Raw genomic sequence first — 10256 nt, forward strand, 5'->3', positions numbered from 1 at the left:
ATATTGTACAAAACTAAACCCTAATTTGGTGCTATATATGTACTATATATTGCTATATATGTATACCCTAACTATATATATATATAGACACACACACATATATATAGGACCCAATTAGTTTTAGTTTTGTACACTATCGCCTCAACAATCTTTGTATAAATGAAAAATATATTAAAAAAAATAATAATACAAAACCTATAATTAATACTATATACATGCATAATTCACGTAGGCGGTTTAAAAACTATATACATGTATAATGACTCGTATATACCCTAACCTTAGATTTGTGCTATATATAGTATGCGTATATATATAGTTAGGGTTTATGGCTATATATATAGTATACACACTTAGGGTTAGGTTTTAAGGCTATATGATATATGTAAATATTAGGGTTTACAGGTTAAGCTCCTTATATATGGTTTATGTTTTAAGGCTTAGGGCTTAATTTGTACTATGTATAGTACATACTCTCAGGGTTAGGGTTCGTATTTGTGTTTTACAAATAACACCAAAAATATATATTTATATATAGTATTTTAAATTTACATAAAATATTTTATAGTTTGTGAAGTGGCTAAATACGAATATACTATATATACAGTATTCACGTTAAAATATTTATATATATAGTATATATACTTAGCGTTAGGGTTTAAGATTTAGTTTTAGGGTTTAGGGTTTAATTTTTGAGTTATAGTTTATATAAATCCTAAAACATATATGTTTTAGGGCTTAGGGCTTAGTTTTTGTAGTACAATTACACGTCGCCCAATTGGAACGTGGAATTATTCCACGTCCCTAATTGGCCACATCTCGCGCGCCTCCTGGCCACTTATTTCAAAGAAAAAAAATTTAAAAAATAATTAAATTTAAAAATAAAATAAAAAATAATTCTTAAATGGGTAGCTTCCTCTGGAAGCTACCCATTTCAAGCTTCTCTCTCTCTCTCTCTCTCTCTCTCTCTCCTTCTCCGTCACAGCACCATCGGCCAGCAGCCCCACCACCGCTCGTCCGGCCTTCCCTCCGGCATGTTTCCTCCACCGTCCACGGTGTACTCTCTCTCTAGCTCTCTCGATCTAATATCCCCCTCTCTCTCTAATATCTCTCTCTCTCTCTCTAACCTAAAAGAGGTAAACTCCGGCCGGCGCCACTATTTTCGGTAGTGCACAATAGAGAAGTTCAGTTCCCTCTCTCTCTATAATATCTCTCTCTCTCTCTCTAAACTCCGGCCGGCGCCACTCTCCCCAGTAAGGGTTCAGTAGCCTCTCTCTCTCTAATCTCTCTCTCTCTCTCTCTCTCTCTCTCTCTCTCTCTCTCTCTCGGTTTGTACATACAAGTGTAATCTAACGTGTTTTTTTTTCTTTTATTATTATTTTTTTCTCCCCAAAAATGCAGGTACAAAAAATATAAGAAGCATAAATTACACCACAAAATCCATTGTGAGTAATTTTTGCATTTTTTTTTTCTTGATTTTTTGGCTATAATAAACTTGGTACATTTTAATGTATTTGTTTAGATATTTTCCTAATTGTTTTTCTTTTCCAGTACGTGGATTTAGCAATTAACAATAAATTGTTTTTTGTTTTTTCCATGCAATGCTATTAGTTTTGTTGGGTTTGTATATATATTGTTGTGTATTTTTTTGGGTTTTTGCTGCGGTTGGTCATTATGCATGGGAAATATGCTATTTTGTTTATGTTCTTTTTTTTTTTTTTTTTCGGCTTAATTGTTGATATGAGCACTTTTGGGATATATTTTACTGTGCTACAAATTTGTGTTGCTATTATCATTTTTGGCAATTTAAAAACAAAAAAACAAAATAAACAAACTCGCCATCATTTTAACTTTATAATAAAATAATCGTAACCAACAATTTTAACCAAAATTAAAATCAATAATTATCATCAATAATTTGTGTTACGAATATATACAAACTGTAAAAATAATAAATATTGTGCAACTAATACTTATAAATTGTTTTGTATTTTTTGAAACAAATTTTAAACAAATTTGCCATCGTCTACCATTTACAATAATATAATTTATTAAACAATTTATAACAAAGGTCAAAACCCTAAACCCTAAACCCTAAAACCTAAACCCAAAACAATAAACTCTAAACCCTAAACAACCATAAACAACCCACAACCCTAAACCCTAAACAATAAACCTTAATCCCTAAACCCTAAACCCTAAAACAAAACCAAAACCCTAACCCTAAACCCTAAACCCTAAACCCTAAACCCTAAACAACCCTAAACCCTAAACCCTAGAACAAAACAAAAACCCTAACCCTAAACCCCAAAACCTAAACCCTAAACCCTAAACCCTAAACCCTAAACCCTATTTATTAAACAATTTAATTGGCCATGTTACTAATATTTTTTTAATAATTTAAGTTTAACTGTAGATGTGCGAATGTTCTAACAATTGCATGATGCTATGAATATATATGAATTTTACTGTCCACAGTGTAAAAACATTTTCTTTTTGACCATGCAAATTACAAAAAATATACGGAGTCCACAGTTTGAAACAAACGCTAAATTCAAACACTTTAAAAAATGGTCACGTTATTAATATTTTTTTTCCCTTTAATCTATGTTTAATTGTTAGATGCGAGAGCTTTATAAGAATTTCAACCTTGCTATGAATATAAATGAATTTTACTATATTCGAAAAAAAAAATGCGAAAATAAAATAGGGTTAATGTCGGAAGGTTCTAAAAATACTAAAACAATACTAGGCATCAACAGTTTAAAACAAACATTAAATTAAAACAAGAGCAATGACCACTTTTTTTTTTTTTTTTTTTTTTTTTTATAAGTTTATACTCTAAGGAATTTAAGCACATTAATTGCTCAAATCAAATATCTTAATTTGTTTCGGTCTCATGAAAATTATACAGAGAAATATGGACAAGTCTTGGATGCCAGCACGTAGGGGTACGACACAATATAACGACAGGTGTAGAGCGTTCGCGAAATTTTTCGTTAGTAATTGTACAGCCGCCGATGGCAAAATTTACTGTCCATGTAAATACTATGTAATAACTAGCGCCACGCTCCAGATTACGTGCTTGCCCATCTGACAGGGGGTAGGGGAATGGCTCTAGGATACAGTTTGTGGTATATACACGGTGAGACCGCGAGAGGGTCTGTTGTTTCTGGTCAGTGTTCGAGTCATCCCAGTGTCACAGATTCGGCTGCCGGTAGCACTAAATAGGGTGAATACACAGAACAGGGCGGAGGCCTGGAACAGGGTGGTGACATGCGCACCATGTTGCGTGACGCCTTCGGCGTGCACAATGTTGGTGAATCCGTCAGTAGCCAGCCGTAAGAAGTTAATGAAGGAACCTCTGGAGGGGACGCATTGAAGTACCACAAGTTGTTAAAAACTGCCAAGAAGTCACTTCACCCTGGTACCAAGCATAGTAAATTGAGTGCTACTGTACACATGTACAACTTGAAGTGCATTGGAGGTATTAGTAACAAAAAAATTTCTGATATTCTCGAGCTTATCAATCAGTTGTTGCCTCCTTACGATGAGACTTGCCAGTTAATACATACGAGGCGAAGAAGTTCCTCAGTTCCATGGGTATCGGGTATGAAAAGATTCTTACGTGCCGTAATGACTGTATGTTATTCTGGAAAGACAATAAGGACTTAGATTCATGTATCGTATGTGTAGAATCTAAGTGGAGGGCTGATACACATTTAGATAAGGATGGTGAGGTCATATCATCGAGGAAAAAAATCCAATAAAGGTATTGAGGTGGTTTCCACTTATCCCACGGCTACAGAGGTTATTCATGTCGAAGCATATTGCGCTCTATATATGAGATGGCATGCAGAAAGCCGCACCAGGGATGGCGTATTGAGGCACCCGGCCGACGGTGAGGCATGGAGATCATTCGACATTCTACATCCAGATTTTATGGCAAACAGTAGGAACGTGCAGCTTGGTTTGACAACAGATGGATTTAATCATTTTAGGAACATGAGCACATCCCACAGCACATGGCTCATAATGCTTGTACCATACAATTTGCCTCATTGGATGTGCATGAAACAGACGTCGTTCATCCTGTCACTAGTTATTCCTGAACCAAGCTCACCTGGTATGGATATCGATGTCTACCTTCAGCCACTGATTGATGAGTTGCTGGAACTGTGAAATGTAAGGGTATGGACATTTGATGCTTCAAAGATGAAAAATTTTAATATGCGAGCTCAGTTGATGTGGACAATAAACGACTTGCCAACGTATGTAGATTTATCCGGTTGGCCTAACAAGGGTGTGATAGCATGTCCTTGTAGTATGCATTCGACACGTTCTAAATATTTGAATAACGGAATAAATTTTGCTATATAGGGCACAGGAGATACTTGCCAGCTAAACATTTGTGGCGGCTGAACAGAAGAACATTAACGGTACTGAAAAATTAGAATGCGCTCCAAATGTGCCATGCCGGGACAAAATCCTCCAACAGTTGGACGAAATTGCATTTGGGGATGAGAATGCGGGCAAAAAGAAACAGAAGAAGCGAAAGACGGGCGCAGCAAGTTCTGATGATGTTGTGTGGAAGAAGAAAAGTATTTTCTTCAGATTACCGTACTGGAAAGACAATTTGCTTTGGCACAATCTTGATTTCATGCACATAGAAAAAAATGTCATGAACAATATACTTGGCACTATTTTGGACATCAAAAGAAAAACGAAGGACAACCTGGCAGCTTAGCTAGACTTGCAGGAAATGGGGTTGAGACCTAAATTGCATCCGTTCACAACCGCAAATGGTAAGACATATATGCCCGCAGCTTGTCACTCGATGTCCAGGTAGGACAAAGAAAACTTTCTGAAGGTTCTTCGAAATGTGAAAGTCCCGAACGGATATGCCTCGAACATTTCACGGTGTTTTCGGCTCAAGGAACGTACAATTTCGGGGTTGAAAAGCCATGATAGCCTCGTACTGATGCAGCAGCTTCTCCCAAATGCATTGCGTTAGTCACTGCCAGATAAAGTGGCTAGACATTTTGTGAAGATGTCTGCATTTTTCAGAGGCATATGCTCAACCAAGCTAACACAAGATGAGATGAACCGACTGCAGGGTGACGTCTGTATCACTTTGTGCAAGCTGGAACAGGTATTTTCTCCAAGTTTTTTACCAGCATGGTTCACTTGGCTGTGCATCTTGTGCCCGAGTGTAGACTCGGCAGACCCGTACAGTATAGGTGGATGTACACGGCAAAGAGGTAAAATTAAGGAATATATATATATATTAATTATTTTGATGTATTTGGTTGGACAAACTAAAAATGTCTTGATGTGCATGTGTGTACACCAGGAGCCTTGGAGGTTTCAAGTCTAATGTGTGCAATAAAGCATCCCATAAGGGGTGCATTGCGGAGGGTTACATAGCAGCCGAACTGATAATGTTCTGTTCAAGGTATCTAGATAACGCACCAACCTTCCACAACAAACCTCAGAGAAATCCTAATGGTTCAAAGGGGGCGGGAACGCGAGTTAGCCTAAACCGGTTGACAATGCACCAAATTCACCATTATATTGTGTTCAACTTAATTTGAAGAGTTCCTCCATTTGCGGATGTAAGTAGTGTTTATATATTTAACAGGATTCAAATACAATTATTAATAATAATTAGTACATAATTATATCCGCTGAATGTAGGATGCACAAAGACGCGCTTAGGCGATCATGCACTATGAGTCGCATCACGGACGCTCTTATTAAAGCCCAACATCATGAACAGTTCTGCGAATGGTACCGTGCATATGTAAGGAAATAGTGGTATTTTTGTATATAGTATTTCTGCGTGTTCAGTGTAATTTAAGGTAGGATTTACATGCCGTAATTAAACAATGTGGTCTTTAATATTTGAAATTATAACATAGGTCGATGGCCTGGACGATCAACGTAGGGAGGAATTGGGCCACAAATTGGTTATGCATTGTAGAAGGTTGAAGGAGACAACAGTCAAGTATAACAGGTACATGGTAAACGGCAAACTGTTCCGCACACTTACGCATGATGTGGGAAGGAGGACTCAGAACAACGGCGTGTGTGTGCCAACAGTTGAAGGCGAAACGTATTACGAGCAGTTAACCGATATAGTTGAGGTCGAGTACTATGACAGGACTACGTACGTTCTATTCAAGTGCAATTGGGCGGACCCCACGATAGACAGGGGATTCAGAATAGACGATTTATGGCCAGTATTTGTCAACTTCGATCGCCTCCTCCACAGGGGAGAACTGATTACTAATGAGCCTTACGTGTTGACATCTCAGGTAGACCAAGTATTTTACGTCGAAGATGGAAGGAACTCAAATTGGTTTGTGCCATGAGGACTAAACCGCGAAACGTGTACAACGTTGGTCAGGGGGAAGGGAGTAATGATGCAGGTGCAACCTATCACAAGTGTGTACCGCTCGTAGTAGCCACTGCTGACCTACATGATATGAATGATGAATTCGAATACGACAAGCCCGACATTTATCCGATTGAAGCTCCCGTTGGATGAGTGTTATATTCGTTGTTGGTACAATTCGCTTAAACTAAATATACATTTATAATTTGTAACATATAGTAATTAATAAATGCGATCATTGTATAATTTGCATGTTCCTTACTAATATATAATTTTAATGTCTTTAATAATTTGTATATATTTGTTCGTTGGTATCGATGGACCAGAGACCTCCTCCTTGTGCACATCGAGCACCACGCCTACTCGTGCCTTCCACGACCATGTCCACAGCTCAGGCGTCACTGCATACTACTCCGAGGCCATACCACCCAGATGCCACTTATATACCATTCCTGCCGGGTACGATGAGGATGACCATGTCAGATCACGGGCAGACCAGCTCAGCTGGATATTATTGTTCTCCATATTCGGTGCCGCCGACGTTCTCAAGATGGGGATCACCTCACCGGGTCATGTGACTCGATGGTGGGCGCGAGAGGGTCATGATGGGATCAGTACACATTAGGCTAATATGCCGTACTTTCCATACACCTATACTGGACCTACGCCATGTGGATCTGATAATGAGACATAAGATGATAGATTTCCACTGCCACAGCCGAGGGAGAGGCAGATGTTGGCTACGGGGGTGAGACAGATGCCGACATCAGGAGAGAGCCAGGGCTCAACGCCTGGGGGGAGCCAATCTCCAATTTCGGGGGAGACCTAGGTGCCACTTTCTGGGGAGAGTCATGGGTTGGATCTGGGGGAAAGCCAGATGCCCTATGAGGGGGACTTTGCGATGTTGGGTCCTGATCAGTTGGCCCCCGATAGTCCCCAGGATATGCTTTCAGATGACGATCAGCAGCCTCCCCAAGAGGAAGGGGTTGGCAAGGAGCATGAAAGCGACCTAGCGACCCAGTGCATATAGACTGACCAGATTCGGTTGATGGGTAAGTACATATATATACGTCATTGAAACCCATAATATTAAATTTAAGTTTAATATTAAGTTTGAAGATAACATAAATTACATTATATATTTATTAATATAATTTAGTTTTTTAGTATATTAAATTAAAGGGGTAATTACCTTTTTCCTCCATGAACTACCAACTCGACCAAAATAGAGCATTCAATTACCAAAGACAACCATTTTCCCCCCTTCCGTTAGTCAAAGGGGTTAAAACAAATTGTCAACGGGTCACATGACCGTCACGTGCCGTTTTACATGGGAGTATGGGGCATGTTGGAAGATGGTGGTAGTTCATGAGGGGAAAATAGGAAGAAAATGAGGGTAAAACAGCATGTGACGGTCACGTGACCCATTGACTGTTTGTTTTAACCCCTTTGATTGACGGAAGGGGGAAAAATGATTGTCTTTGGTAGTTGAATACTCTATTTTGGTCGAGTTGGTAGTTTGTGAGGGCTTTGCGCAAAAGTTGGTAGTTCATGGGGGGAAAAGATAATTACCCCTAAATTAAATGTTTTATATTCTTTGATTAGGGTACAATCCAGACGGGAGCATCTATTATGAGGTGATTAGGGCTCGGAGAGGAATTGGGTGCTCCCGAGAGGAAAGCAGATTGTGTTGCAGTACAATGCTGCAACACAACCCGTAGGACGAGCCTGCAATCATTTTAGACGTGCTACGGGCATGCTTGTGAGGAGCGGGTCCCGCATACATATGCGGGACGAATGGGTGAAGGTAGATAAGCAGATTAAGAAGGCCATGTGGGATGCGCTGATGGTATGTTTATGAAACTAATTTATTCATTTATTTAAATTAAAACTTAGGATTATGTTTTTGTTGAACTTATAAAATTAATGTTTAAATTGTACGTGCAGGAGGAGTTTTATCTCCCCATATCTGTCGATGAGCTCAAGGCACAACACGAAGCGTAGGCTGATATTGGACGTAAGCACCGTTCGTGGAAGTCAAAATTTTAAAAATCGCTAGATATTCGAGACGGTGACACGCCCGAGAGTATACGTGCAAGAGTGCCGGAGGCAGTTTTTGAGAAGTATGATAGAACAGAAGTGGAGCACCTGCTGAGGGATTTGTGTACTAAGCAAAAAAGGGTATGTAGGTCTTTGAATGTATTACTATTAATGTTGTGTATTTTTAATAACTGTTCATTTAATTTTATTAATACTTTAAGTGTGTCAATGCTTATATTTTTATAAAATGTTCAATGTGTAGGCGACCTGTGAACAGATGAAGCAGATGCGGGAGCAGAACGACCTCCCCCATTGTTTGGGATCCAAAAGTTATGCCAAATTTAATAACGATGAGGTATGAACAAATATATGTAGATGTTATAATATTTGTGTCTAATTGTTTTTTTTACATTAAATTAATATAACTGTTTGTTATTTATTTTAATTGGATGGCGACAGGCATCTTCATCTGGCACGCCCCCCACTCGAGCGGAGTCGTTCGTGAAGACGCACACTAGGAAGGACGGCACTTACCTCAACAAACGTACACGGGTCCTATATGTATGCTACTGATCTATTTTACTAATATTTCTAAGTTATGCGTGTGATAAAGTATATATTGAATTTTTGTGTATTTTATGTTGACGACATACAGGAGAGGATGACACAGAATTTATCCAGTGATCCTGCCGCTACTCAGAGCGTGTCAGAAGACACGGTGCATTGAGCACCGAACGACGCGTACGAACAGGCGTTGGGGAGGCCTGAGTACGCAGGGAGGGTTCGGCAGGTTAGTCCGAACGTTACTCCTGTAGGTAGGACGTGTTTCTCATATCGAGCTCGCTCACAAGGGGATTATCTCAGGGCACATCTTGGGACTGGTCTGTACATGAGAGGATGATGGCAACAATGGAGACGTTGCTACAGGCTCAGACCCAGAGGAATGATGCCTTGGAGCAGCGCCTGCGACAACTAGAGGCCATCCTCGCCTCCATGGGAGTATCACATGTGAGCCCAGGTGCTCAGCAGTCTCCACCTGCAAACGGAGGTAGTACGTCGTCTGTTAAAAGTACTTCTGCAGGTATGATTAATATTGTGTAAACTACTTATTTTTAATTGTTTTGATTACTTGTTTAAATTTGCATATAATAGTGGTATTTTTTAATTGTTTTCATTACTTGCAGGTAATGTGACAACGATTGGTCCGTTGTTGCCTATTGGACGATAGCTGAACCAGCACTCCCCCGTCAGGACACCATCGCCAGCTACACCATCCCTCACGCAGCAATCGCCCGTTGGCGAGCACAGGCTTGCTACGAGAGCAAGTGATCCGTAGAGACGGTCTTCAGATTTGTAGATATTCTATGTAATTTTGTTTTGTTAATGACAAACACGTTTATTTGTACATAATCTATTGTTGTGTAATTTGATTTGTGTACATAATCTATTAGTACAAACAGGTTTATTAGTACATAATCTTCAAATTATTGATTTGTGTATTTTGATTTTGTGTTCATGGTAAATTTTGAAATGTTGTTCTAATATTTTTGTGATATTTTTGGGTAAAATGGATTTTGTGATACTTTTGGGACAAAAAAAATTTTAAAAAAAAAATTGGCCACGTGGCAAAATGCCGACTATGGATGTGTGTATTATAATCTACGTGGAAACAGTTGGCAACGTGAACTGCAATCCACGTTGCCAGCAATCGGCCACGTGGATCAATGTCCACGTGGGCTGTTAGCCACGTGGATTAAATCCACATGGCTGACTCTCGACCACGTGGACTATAATACACGTGGCAAACTGTGGCCATGTG

This window comes from Alnus glutinosa, chromosome 12, assembly GCF_958979055.1.
Source record: "Alnus glutinosa chromosome 12, dhAlnGlut1.1, whole genome shotgun sequence".
NCBI classification, from domain to species: Eukaryota; Viridiplantae; Streptophyta; class Magnoliopsida; order Fagales; family Betulaceae; genus Alnus; species Alnus glutinosa.